This window comes from Arachis hypogaea, chromosome 14, assembly GCF_003086295.3.
Source record: "Arachis hypogaea cultivar Tifrunner chromosome 14, arahy.Tifrunner.gnm2.J5K5, whole genome shotgun sequence".
In the NCBI taxonomy this organism is placed as follows: Eukaryota; Viridiplantae; Streptophyta; class Magnoliopsida; order Fabales; family Fabaceae; genus Arachis; species Arachis hypogaea.
The window spans coordinates 122,247,914-122,260,232 of NC_092049.1; the positions used below are offsets into that span (position 1 = coordinate 122,247,914).

Here is a 12,319-nt window from a genome sequence, read left to right on the forward strand (position 1 = left end):
CGAGGGTCCTGATATTCCATGAATCTTTTATCCATAGACACCAAATTTCTCCTAAAAAAACCTTCCGTCTCACTAATACTTCAAGAGTCAAAGCCTAATTTTCTAATAATATTCTCTTCTTTTATCTAAACTGCCATCCATTAGAATGTACATCCCATCATGCTGGTTGTTTTTGTATATTTCTTGGTTTAATCTGCTAAACTAACTTCAATATTCTTTGTATTCTTCACATTTTTTTCCTGATACTCGTTGGTTTTTTGATTAGCAGCTAGCATGACATTTTTTTTCTTGAAATTTTGACTTAAAACTTCCTTCTTTGATCTGAAATAGTGATTGTACTTTGGTAATGTCAACTTCTTTCTCTTTGAAAATTTTAATGCTAATAAAATTTTTCGGTTTCAGATTTTGATTGCTATTTGCATTATTATTTTTAATTTGTTATAATATTTTTTTAGATTTCCTTCTTTTTTGCTCTTGAAGTCTTGACCTGTTGAATATTAACTTTGGACTGCGATTCCTCTTTAGGCTGAGACTGTTTTCCTTCCTCATCATTTATGACATTTAAAATCTCAAATATGATGGAAAAATTTTCTTTCTTTTCAGTCTGTTTTACCTCTCCTGATTTTCTTCCTTTGATTTAGGGATAGTATTCTGATTTTGCGTCTTGTGAAAGCTGCTGGTGCCATTAAGCATATTCTATGGAATAGAATTAATGGCACCATGTGTGAATGCTGATCTAGATTCTTTATCTTCTTTTGATCCAAATTCTTCGCATTCTATTTATTCTTTCTTTTTTTGGCCTTCAGTTGTTATTGGCTCCATTCATAGGATTCTAATTACCAACACCTATAATCGCATCCTCTTTATATAATTTTTCATGATTTTTCTTTAGGCAAACATTCACCTTATTATAACCATATTTTCAGCAATTGAAACAAATTAGATATAACCCCCTCGTATACTAACATGAATTCATTTTTCAAAAATGAGAAGGTTGAACCAATTGATTTAAAAAGATAAAGATAATTGAAGACAGAAAATTAGAAAAGATGAATGAGATTATAATAATTATATACTCAAATCTCTGGTAAGAATTTTATATTCTACAAAAAATTATTGAATAAATCTCTCATAAATTAAACTAACATCTACTTGACATGTAAAGCGATATATTAGGATCAGATTAGTTCAAATTGAAAAATTATAAGAATGAAAAACTATTATTCAACCGCTTATTATTATTATTATTATTATTATTATTATTATTATTATTATTATTGTACTCTCATATGCAACTTTCATACACAACTTTTCATAGTAAAATTATTCTTATATTAAATTACCTAATTTAAGAGAAGAAAACTGCATATTGAATTGAAAACAAACTCTCTAGTTATCATAGCTCATCATCAGATATGATTCTAATTAAACTTTTGGCATTTTGTATTGAAGAGAGGGAAGACAAAAAAAAAAGTGAGCCACATTCAATAAACTCTGTCATATGTTTTTTCTAGGTCAATTTTGATAGTTATAAAACCTTTTTCAACCTTCTTATTCCTCACGGAATTAATAAACTTTTGTGCTACAAGAATGTTATTTGCACTTATCCTGTAAGTCACAAAATTAGATTGAGTGTTGGATATGGTACTAGGCATAAAATATTTTAAATGACCAGCAATAATCTTAGTAATGATTTTGTAACAAACATTCCAAAGACTAATAGACCTAAAATGACTAAAATTTTTAGGAGAGTGTATTTTCGGGATTATAGAAATAAGAGTTTGGTTAACCGTATCAATGTTATTCGGGTCCTAAAACACCAAAATTGTTGGTAAAATTTAGCCGACAACCCATCATTCGTAGGTGATTTCTAGCTTCCCATATTAAAGGTTGTTGTTTTCAATTTAGTCATAAACACGCACTTCTTTGCCAATTTTAATATAGTCATTCTCCCTTAGTCTAGAAAATATTTCTTAAACAAAAAAATAGATATAATAACGTCATTTGTATAGAGATACTTAAAGAAACAGACTCCCCAATCTTTCAGCATATCTATATCATCCACCCAAGCCCCATCTTCAGACTTGATTTCCATGACTCTGTTCCTCTCGTGTTTTCTATTGATTTTTTGATGAAAATATTTCATATTCCTATATTCGAAGTTGATGATATTGCATCGAGACATCTGTTGCCAATGCATCTCTTCTTGGATAGCTATAAACTCATGCTCTTTCCAAAGCTCTTTTTGGAGGTCTTTAAGAAAGAAATTTTGGCTTAAAGATAGCTCTGTATTGATCCCTTCTATTCTTTTCAGGATTTGCTTCTTCTTTTTAAAGATATTCCTGATGACCTCTTTATTTTACATTTTCTGTAAGAAGTTATTGTTTTTGTCCCAACTATTTTTCACCAGGGTGTTAAATTCTTTGTGAAGGAATCAAGGAGCTAAGAATCTAAAAGGTCTTTTCACTTAGTTGTTAGTAGTAGCTCTAAAATCTAGCAAAATAGGAAGATGATCAATTTTAATTTAGGAAGATGTCTAATTCCAACATCTAAGAATCTATTTGCAAATTCAAAATTACTTAAAAAACAATCAAGTCTCCTTTTACTATTTTTTCGTAGCATTGTCTGGTAAAAGGAAGACCTAAAAAGTCTAAATCTTTTAATTCATAGCAATTTAAACAATTAACAAACTTTTGAGTATCTTGAGAGAGATTATGAGAATCCCTCGAATTATGAAGAGAAAGGATAGAGTTAAAATCGCCTCTCAAGCACCAAGACCCATTGATGTTGAGATAAATCTCTTCAATGTTGTTTCATAACAAATTTCTTTTTCCCACTTGGGGGATGCTATAAATCGCTGTAAAATTTCAAGGGATTTGACTTTTTCACTTTATTGCCATATGAATAAACTATTTATACATAACGAAGGTCCTGATATTCTATGAATCTTTTATCCATAGACACCAAATTTCTCCTAAAAAACCTTCCGTCTCACTAATACTTCAAGAGTCAAAGCCTAATTTTCTAATAATATTCTCCTCTTTTATCTAAACTGCCATCCATTAGAATGCACATCCTGTAAGACCCAGAATCTTTGAAAAGTCTTATTATGATCAAGTCTCAAATCATATAGTTAATTATAGCCTTAATTTCAGAGATTATTTTATTAAGGATAATTAAGGCAAGTTTTGATTTATTGAACTTGAGATAAGTCATGATTATTATCCAATTTTATAATTATTGGATTATTTTCTATATTCAAATTATAAAGTTGGTAGTTGTGAAATAATAAGGATTTCTATATGATTTGGATTAAATAATTAATATTTTAAATATTAATACTGCTATTTTGGAAAATAGAGAAATTAACTATATTATTTCTAATTTTTAGATTTGGGTATTTTATTGAAAATAACTTGTAAAATTGATGAGCAAATAGTATTTTTCCATATACAATTAGTGTTGAATTTACATTGGATTTTAATTACTATATTATTCCCAATTTTATGTGAAATTACCATAATGCCCTTAACCCTAATTTTCAAAATAATGAAAGCCCTAATTCCTAACCTAGCCGCCGCATCCTATCTATCTCCCTTCCTTCTCTCAGTAATGCAACACACACAGCAGCAACAGCTGCAAAACGAAGCCAAGGAAAGAAAGGGTTAGGAGGAAAACGGGAAGAGGGAGAGGGGAAGAGGAAGGAAGGCGCCGGCGGGCAGCACTTCCGCCGCGCCGTCGTGTCACCGCCGAAGGAGAGGAAGCCGCGGACCATGGTCACGGGTGGAAGAGAGAGCGCGAGCCAGGGCACGCGAGACGGAGCCGCCACTATTGGGTCGCCATCCATCCTCGTCCCACCGCGTCTCGCGATCGCCGCCGCCGCGCCGGTCACCCTTCGAGCTCACCATCAAAGACGTCGCGTCTCTGTCACGCGAGGGGAGTGTGACCCACCGCGCGGAGCTGTGCTGCCGTGCATCTCCGCTGTCGTCATTGACTGACCAGCCCGTCGCGTCGCCGCCGTCAAATCCGTCCCTTGCCGCCGCCGTTGAAGCTGCGAACAGAGAAGAGGGAAAGGGATGAGTCGCGCGGAAGCTACCTGCGTCACCACTGGAGGGGAGATCCGCGCCGTTGCTGCGGTTTATGCCGCCGGAATTGCTCTGCCGCCACCAGAATTTCTGGCCGCTGCCGTTTTGGTGAGCTTGCCCTATTTCTGGTTCCTCCTAGTTCTGCCAATTCAATATTACTCTGAGACTGTCATTGAAACTGTTGTATTTAATGAAGTGGCTGTCATAAGTTACGTTGTCGCTGCCGGAGAAGCTGTCGTGGTCACCGGAACCATCACCGGAGCTTCTGCAGTTTGATTCAGTCTTTAATCCTTTCTCACGGTATGCATTTTCATTCCGGAGCTCTTGAAAATCAATATGCTGTAATGTTTGGCCAGAGATTCTGAGGTTTTGTATCATAGGGTCAAGCTCCAGAAATTGCGGGTTGATGAGCGGATAATTTATACGCTTTTTGGCATTGTTTTTAGTATGTTTTTAGTAGGATCTAGTTACTTTTAGGGATGTTTTCATTAGTTTTTATGTTAAATTCACATTTCTGGACTTTACTATGAGTTTGTGTGTTTTTCTGTGATTTCAGGTATTTTCTGGCTGAAATTGAGGGACTTGAGCAGAAATCAGATTCAGAGGTTGAAAATGGACTGCTGATGCTGTTGGATTCTGACCTCCCTGCACTCAAAGTGGATTTTCTGGAGCTACAGAACTCTAAATGGCGCGCTTCCAATTGCGTTGGAAATTAGACATCCAGGGCTTTCCAGAAATATATAATAGTCCATACTTTGGCCAAGAATTGACGACGTAAACTGGCGTTCAACGCCAGCCTTCTGCCCAAATCTGGCGTCCAGCGCCAGAAAAGGATCCAAAACCAGAGTTGAACGCCCAAACTGGCATAGAAACTGGCGTTCAACTCCACAAATGGCCTCTGCACGTGCAACACTCAGGCTCAGCCCAAACACACACCAAGTGGGCCCCGGAAGTGGATTTATGCATCAAATACTTACTCATGTAAACCCTAGTAGCTAGTTTATTATAAATAGGACCTCTTACTATTGTATTAGGTATCTTTGGATTACCTTATGATCCTTTGATCTCGTTTAGGGGGCTGGCCATCTCGGCCATGCCTGGACCTTTCACTTATGTATTTTCAACGGTAGATTTTCTACACTCCATAGATTAAGGTGTGGAGCTCTGCTGTTCCTCAAAGATTAATGCAAGTACTACTGTTTTCTATTCAATTCATCTTATTTCGCTTCTAAGATATCCATTCGCACCCAAGAACGTGATGAAGGTGATGATTATGTGTGATGCTCATCATCCTTCCCCCTTATGAACGCGTGCCTGACAAACACTTCTGTTCTACATGAATTAAGCTAGAATGAGTGTCTCTTAGATTTCCTAACCAGAATCTTCGTGGCGTAAGCTAGAATGATGGCGGCATTCAAGAGAATCCGGAAGGTCTAAACCTTGTCTGTGGTATTCCGAGTAGGATTCAATGAATGAATGACTGTGACGAGCTCCTAACTCGCGATTGCAGGGCGTTAGTGACAGACGCAAAAGGATAGTAAATCCTATTCCAGCATGATCGAGAACCGACAGATGAATAGCCGTGCCGTGACAGGGTGCGTGAGCATATTATTCACTGAGAGGATAAGATGAAGCCATTGGCAAGGGTGATGCCTCCAGACGATTAGCCGTGCCGTGACAGGGCATTGGATCATTTTCCCGAGAGATGACCGAAAGTAGCCATTAACAGTGGTGATGTATCACATAAAGCCAGCCATGGAAAGGAGTAAGACTGATTGGATGAAGATAGCAGGAAAGCAGAGGTTCAGAGGAACGACAAGCATCTCCATTCGCTTATCTGAAATTCCTACCAATGAATTACATAAGTATCTCTATCCCTATTTTATTTTATAATATTCGAAAACACCATTATCACTTTATATCTGCCTGACTGAGATTTACAAGGTGACCATAGCTTGCTTCATACCAACAATCTCCGTGGGATTCGACCCTTACTCACGTAAGGTATTACTTGGACGACCCAGTGCACTTACTGGTTAGTTGTATCGAAGTTGTGACAATTATGAATTAAGATCAAAGCACCAAGCTTTGGAGCCATTACCAGGGATTGTTCGAGCCTGGACATCACAATTTCGTGCACCAAGTTTTTGGCGCCGTTGTCGGGGATTGTTTGAGTTTGGACAACTGACGGCTCATCTTGTTGCTCATATTGGGTAATTTTCTTTTCGTTTTCTTTTCAAAAATTTTTCAAAAATATTTTTCAAAAATTTCTCTTTTGTTTTCGAAAAAATAAAAATGTTTTCAAAAAAATTTTTATTCAAAATTTTTAAGAATGAATTCTAGTGTTTCATGAAGCATGTTGAAGCCTGGCTGGCTGTAAAGCCATGTCTAAATTTATTTGGACTGAGGCTTGCAATTTGTTATCAAGATCAATATACTCTCGTGTTAAAGACTAAAGCTTGGCTGGCCATTGGCCATGTCTAGTGTTTTGGACTGAAGCTTTCTTTGAAAGCTTGGCTGGCTAGTGAGCCATGTCTAATTCCTGGACTGAAGCTTTAGACTAACATGGCAAGATTCCTGGAATTCATATTAAAAATTTTTGGAATCCTTATTTTTTCCTTTTAATTTTCGAAAAATATAAAATAAAAAGCCAAAAAAATTAGAAAATCATAAAAATCAAAAATATTTTGTGTTTCTTGTTTGAGTCTTGAGTCATGTTATAAGTTTGGTGTCTTTTGCATATGCATCTTGCATTTTTCGAAAATTTCATGCATTCATGGTGTTCTTCATGATCTTCAAGTTGTTCTTGGTAAGTCTTCTTGTTTGATCTTGATGATTTTTTGTTTTGTGTCTTTTCTTGTTTTTCATATGCATTCTTGAATTCTTAGTGTCTAAGCATTAAAGAATTCTAAGTTTGGTGTCTTGCATGTTTTCTTTGCATTAAAAATTTTTCAAAAATTTGTTCTTGATGTTCATCATGACATTCATAGTGTTCTTGGTGTTCATCTTGACATTCATAGCATTCTTGCATGCATTCATTGTTTTAATCTAAAAATTTCATGCATTGCATCTTTTTAGTGTTTTTCCCTTGCATCATAAAAATTTCAAAAATAAAAAAAAATATCTTTCCCTTTTTCTCTCATCAAATTCGAAAATTGAGTTGACTTTTTCAAAAATTTTTAAAAAAATCAAGTTGTTGCCAATGAGTCAAATCAAATTTTCAATTTGAAAATCTTATCTTTTTCAAAATCTTTTTCAAAAATCAAATCTTTTTCAAAATTCTTAGTTATTTTCGAAAATTCCAAAAATATTTTTCAAAAATCTTTTTCTTATTTTTCCATCAAATTTTCGAAAATAACATAGTCAATTAATGTTTTGGTTTAAAAATTTGAAGTTTGTTACTTGCTTGTTAAGAAAGATTCAAACTTTAAGTTCTAGAATCATATCTTGTGATTTCTTATGAATCAAGTCATTAATTGTGATTTTAAAAATCAAATCTTTTTCAAAACTAATTTCTATCATATCTTTTCAAAAATATCTTCTTATCTTATCTTTTTCAAAAATATCTTTTCAAAATATCTTTTCTAACTTCCTAACTTCTTATCTTTTCAAAAATTTGTTTCAACTAACTAACTAACTTTTTGTTTGTTTCTTAACTCTTTCAAAACTACCTAACTAACTCTCTCTCTCTAATTTTCGAAAATATCTCCCATTCTCCCCTCCTTTTCAAAAAATTTCTTTTTAATTAACTAATTATTTTTATTTTTTATTTTTGATTTCAAAAAATTTCGAAAAAAATACTAAACTTTTTCAAAAACTATTTTCAAAAATCACTAACTCTTTTTCAAAATAATTTTCGAAAATTATACCTCCCCCATCCTATTCTATTTATTCATTCATATCCCAACATCTCATCTCACATCTCTTCCATTCGTACAGTTGCATTTCTTCCTTTACATCACATTCTTTGTCTCCCCCTTCTCTTCCACTCACAAAGGGATCCCTATACTGTGGTATAAAGGATCTCTATTATTATTATTATCATTTTTCTGTCCATTCTTCCTTGTCATATGAGCAGGAGCAAAGATAAAAGCATTCTTGTGGAAGCAGATCCAGAACCTGAAAGGACTCTGAAGAGAAAATTAAGAGAAGCTAAAATACAACAATCCAGAGATAACCTTTCAGAAATTTTCGAACAGGAAAAGGAGATGGCAGCCGAAAATAATAATAATGTAAGGAAGATGCTTGGTGACTTTACTGCACCTAATTCCAATTTACATGGAAGAAGCATCTCCATTCCTGCCATTGGAGCAAACAACTTTGAGCTGAAACCTCAATTAGTTTCTCTGATGCAGCAGAACTGCAAGTTTCATGGACTTCCATCTGAAGATCCTTTTCAGTTCTTAACTGAATTCTTGCAGATATGTGATACTGTTAAAGACTAATGGAGTAGATCCTGAAGTCCACAGGCTCATGCTTTTCCCTTTTGCTGTAAGAGACAGAGCTAGATTATGGTTGGATTCTCAACCTAAAGACAGACTGAACTCTTGGGATAAGCTGGTCACGGCTTTCTTAGCCAAGTACTTTCCTCCTCAAAAGCTGAGCAAGCTTAGAGCTGATGTTCAAACCTTCAGACAGAAAGAAGGTGAATCTCTCTATGAAGCTTGGGAAAGATACAAACAGTTGACCAAAAAGTGTCCTTCTGACATGCTTTCAGAATGGACCATCCTGGATATATTCTATGATGGTTTATCTGAGCTATCAAAGATGTCACTGGACACTTCTGCAGGTGGATCCATTCACCTAAAGAAAACGCCTGCAGAAGCTCAAGAACTCATTGACATGGTTGCTAATAACCAGTTCATGTACACTTCTGAAAGGAATCCTGTAATCAATGGGACGCCTATGAAGAAGGGAGTTCTTGAGGTTGATACTCTGAATGCCATATTGGCTCAGAACAAAATATTGACTCAGCAAGTCAATATGATTTCTCAGAGTCTGCATGGAATGCAAGCTGCATCCAACAGTACTCAAGAGGCATCTTCTGAAGAGGAAGCCTATGATCCTGAGAACCCTGCAATAGCAGAGGTAAATTATTTAGGTGAACCTTATGGAAACACCTATAACTCAACATGGAGAAATCATCCAAATTTCTCATGGAAGGATCAAAAGCCCCAACAAGGCTTTAATAATGGTGGAAGAAACAGGTTTAGCAATAGCAAGCCTTTTCCATCATCAACTCAGCAACAGACAGAGAACTCTGAACAAAATGCTTCTAATTTAGCAAATCTAGTCTCTGATCTATCTAAGGCCACTGTAAGTTTCATGAATGAAACAAGGTCTTCCATTAGAAATCTGGAAGCACAAGTGGGCCAGCTGAGTAAAAGGATCACTGAAATCCCTCCTAGTACTCTCCCAAGCAATACAGAAGAGAACCCAAAAGGAGAGTGCAAGGCCACTGACATAAGCGCCATGGCCGAACCTGTGAGGAGAGGAGAGGACGTGAATCCCAAGGAGGAAGACCTCCTGGGACGTCCAGTGATCAATAAGGAGCTTCCCTCTGGGGAATCAAAGGACTCTGAGGCTCATCTAGAGACCATAGAGCTTCCATTGAACCTCCTTATGCCCTTCATGAGCTCTGATGAGTATTCCTCTTCTGAAGAGAATGAGGATGTCACTGAAGAGCAAACTGCCAAGTTTCTTGGTGCAATCATGAAGCTGAATGCCAAATTATTTGGCATTAATACTTGGGAAGTTGAACCTCCCTTGTTCATCAATGAACTAAGTGATCTGGATCAACTGACATTGCCTCAGAAGAGACAGGATCCTGGAAAGTTCATAATACCCTGTACCATAGGCACCATGATCTTTAAGGCTCTGTGTGACCTTGGTTCAGGAATAAACCTCATGCCCCTCTCTGTAATAGAGAAACTGGGAATCTATAGGGTGCAAGCTGCTAAAATCTCACTAGAGATGGCAGACAGCTCAAGAAGACAGGCTTATGGACAAGTAGAAGATGTATTAGTAAAGGTTGAGAGCCTTTACATACCTACTGATTTCATAGTCCTGGATACTGGAAAGGAAGAGGATGAATCCATCACCTTTCCTGGCCACAGCAAGAGCTGTGATTGATGTTGACAGAGGTGAAATAGTCCTTCAATGGAATGAGAACTCCCTTGTATTCAAAACTCAAGGATCTCCCTCTGCAACCATGGAGAGGAAGCATGAAAAGCTTCTCTCAAAGCAGAGTCAACCAGAGCCCCCACAGTCAAACTCTAAGTTTGGTGTTGGGAGGCCACAACCAAACTCTAAGTTTGGTGTTGAAACTCCCATATCCAAACTCTAAGTTTGGTGTTGGAGAGTTTCAACAAAGCTCTGCACATATGTGAGGCTCCATGAGAGCCCACTGTCAAGCTATTGACATTAAAGAAGCGCTTGTTGGGAGGCAACCCAATGTTTATCTAATTCTTATTTTTATTGTTTTTCATATTTTCTTAGGTTCATGATCATGTGGAGTCAAAAAATAAATAGAAAAATTGAAAACGGAATCAAAAACAGCAGAAGAAAAATCACACCCTGGAGGAAGCATCTGCTTGGCGTTCAACGCCAGAACAGAGCATGGTTCTGGCGCTGAACGCCCAAATGGGCAGCATCCTGGCGCTGAACGCCCAGAACAAGCATGGTTTTGGCGTTCAACGCCAGAAATGGCAACAAAGGGGCGCTGAACGCCCAAAATGGCCACCAACCTGGCGCTGAACGCCCAGAGTTGGATACAAAGGCATTTTTACATGCCTAAGGGGTGCAGGGATGTAAATCCTTGAACACCTCAGGATCTGTGGACCCCACAGAATCCCCACCTACCTCCACTCACCTCTTCTCACCACTCTCTTTCACACAACCCCATAAACACTCTTCCCTAAAAGCCCTTCACCAATCACCTCAATCTCTCTTCCCCATTAAACCTTCACCACTCACATCCACCCACTCTTCCCCATAAACCTACCTCATAAAACTCCACCTACCTTCAAAATTCAAAACCAATTTCCCACCCAAACCCACCCATATGGCCGAACCAATACCCCCCTCCCTTCCCTATATAAAGACCTCCATTCCTCATCAAATTCACACAACAAACCCCTCTACACTCTCCTTGGCCGAAACCACATCTCCCTCTCCCTCTCCATATTTCTTCTTCTTCTTCTTCTATTCTTTTGTTTATTGCTCGAGGACGAGCAATATTCTAAGTTTGGTGTGGTAAAAGCATAGCTTTTTTGTTTTTCCATTACCATTGATGGCACCCAAGACCGGAGAATCCTCTAGAAGAGGGAAAGGGAAGACAAAAGCTTCCACATCCGAGTCATGGGAGATGGAAAGATTCATCTCCAAAGCCCATCAAGACCACTTCTATGATGTTGTGGCCAAGAAGAAGGTGATCCCTGAGGTCCCTTTTAAACTCAAAAGAAATGAGTATCCAGAGATCCGACATGAAATTCAAAGAAGAGGTTGGGAAGTTCTAACAAATCCCATCCAACAAGTCGGCATCCTAATGGTTCAAGAGTTCTATGCCAATGCATGGATCACCAAGAACCATGATCAAAGTAAGAACCCGGATCCAAAGAACTATGTTACAATGGTTCGGGGGAAATACTTAGATTTTAGTCCGGAAAATGTGAGGTTGGCGTTCAACTTGCCATACATGGAAGAGAACGCACGCCCCTACACAAGAAGAGTCAACTTTGATCAAAGGTTGAACCAAGTCCTTATGGACATATGTGTAGAAGGAGCTCAATGGAAGGTTGACTCCAAAGGCAAGCCGGTTCAACTAAGAAGATTGGACCTCAAGCCTGTAGCTAGAGGATGGTTGGAGTTTATTCAATGCTCAATCATTCCCACTAGCAACCGGTCTGAAGTTACTATAGACCGGGCCATCATGATCCATAGCATCATGATTGGAGAAGAGGTGGAAGTTCATGAGATTATACCTCAAGAACTCTACAAGGTGGCTGACAAGTCCTCCACCATGGCAAGGCTAGCCTTTCCTCACCTCATCTGCCACCTATGCAATTCAGCTGGGATTGACATAGAGGGAGATATCCTCATCAAAGAGGACAAGCCCATCACTAAGAAAAAGATGGAGCAAGCAAGAGAGCCCAGTCATGGAGCTCAAGAGGCGCAAGAAGCTCACTTCCATGAGATCCCTGAGATGCCTCAAATGCACTTTCCTCCACAAAACT

General features: G+C 37.7%; 1 non-coding gene across 1 annotated transcript; it reads right to left on the bottom strand.

Annotated features, from left to right (window-relative positions):
- Nucleotides 1-8,690: 8,690 nt before the first annotated feature.
- On the bottom strand, nt 8,691-8,798 carry LOC112746235 (small nucleolar RNA R71). Its single transcript, XR_003174129.1, has one exon. It is a non-coding gene; the product is annotated as a small nucleolar RNA R71 (small nucleolar RNA).
- Between the last annotated feature and the right edge of the window lie 3,521 nt (nt 8,799-12,319).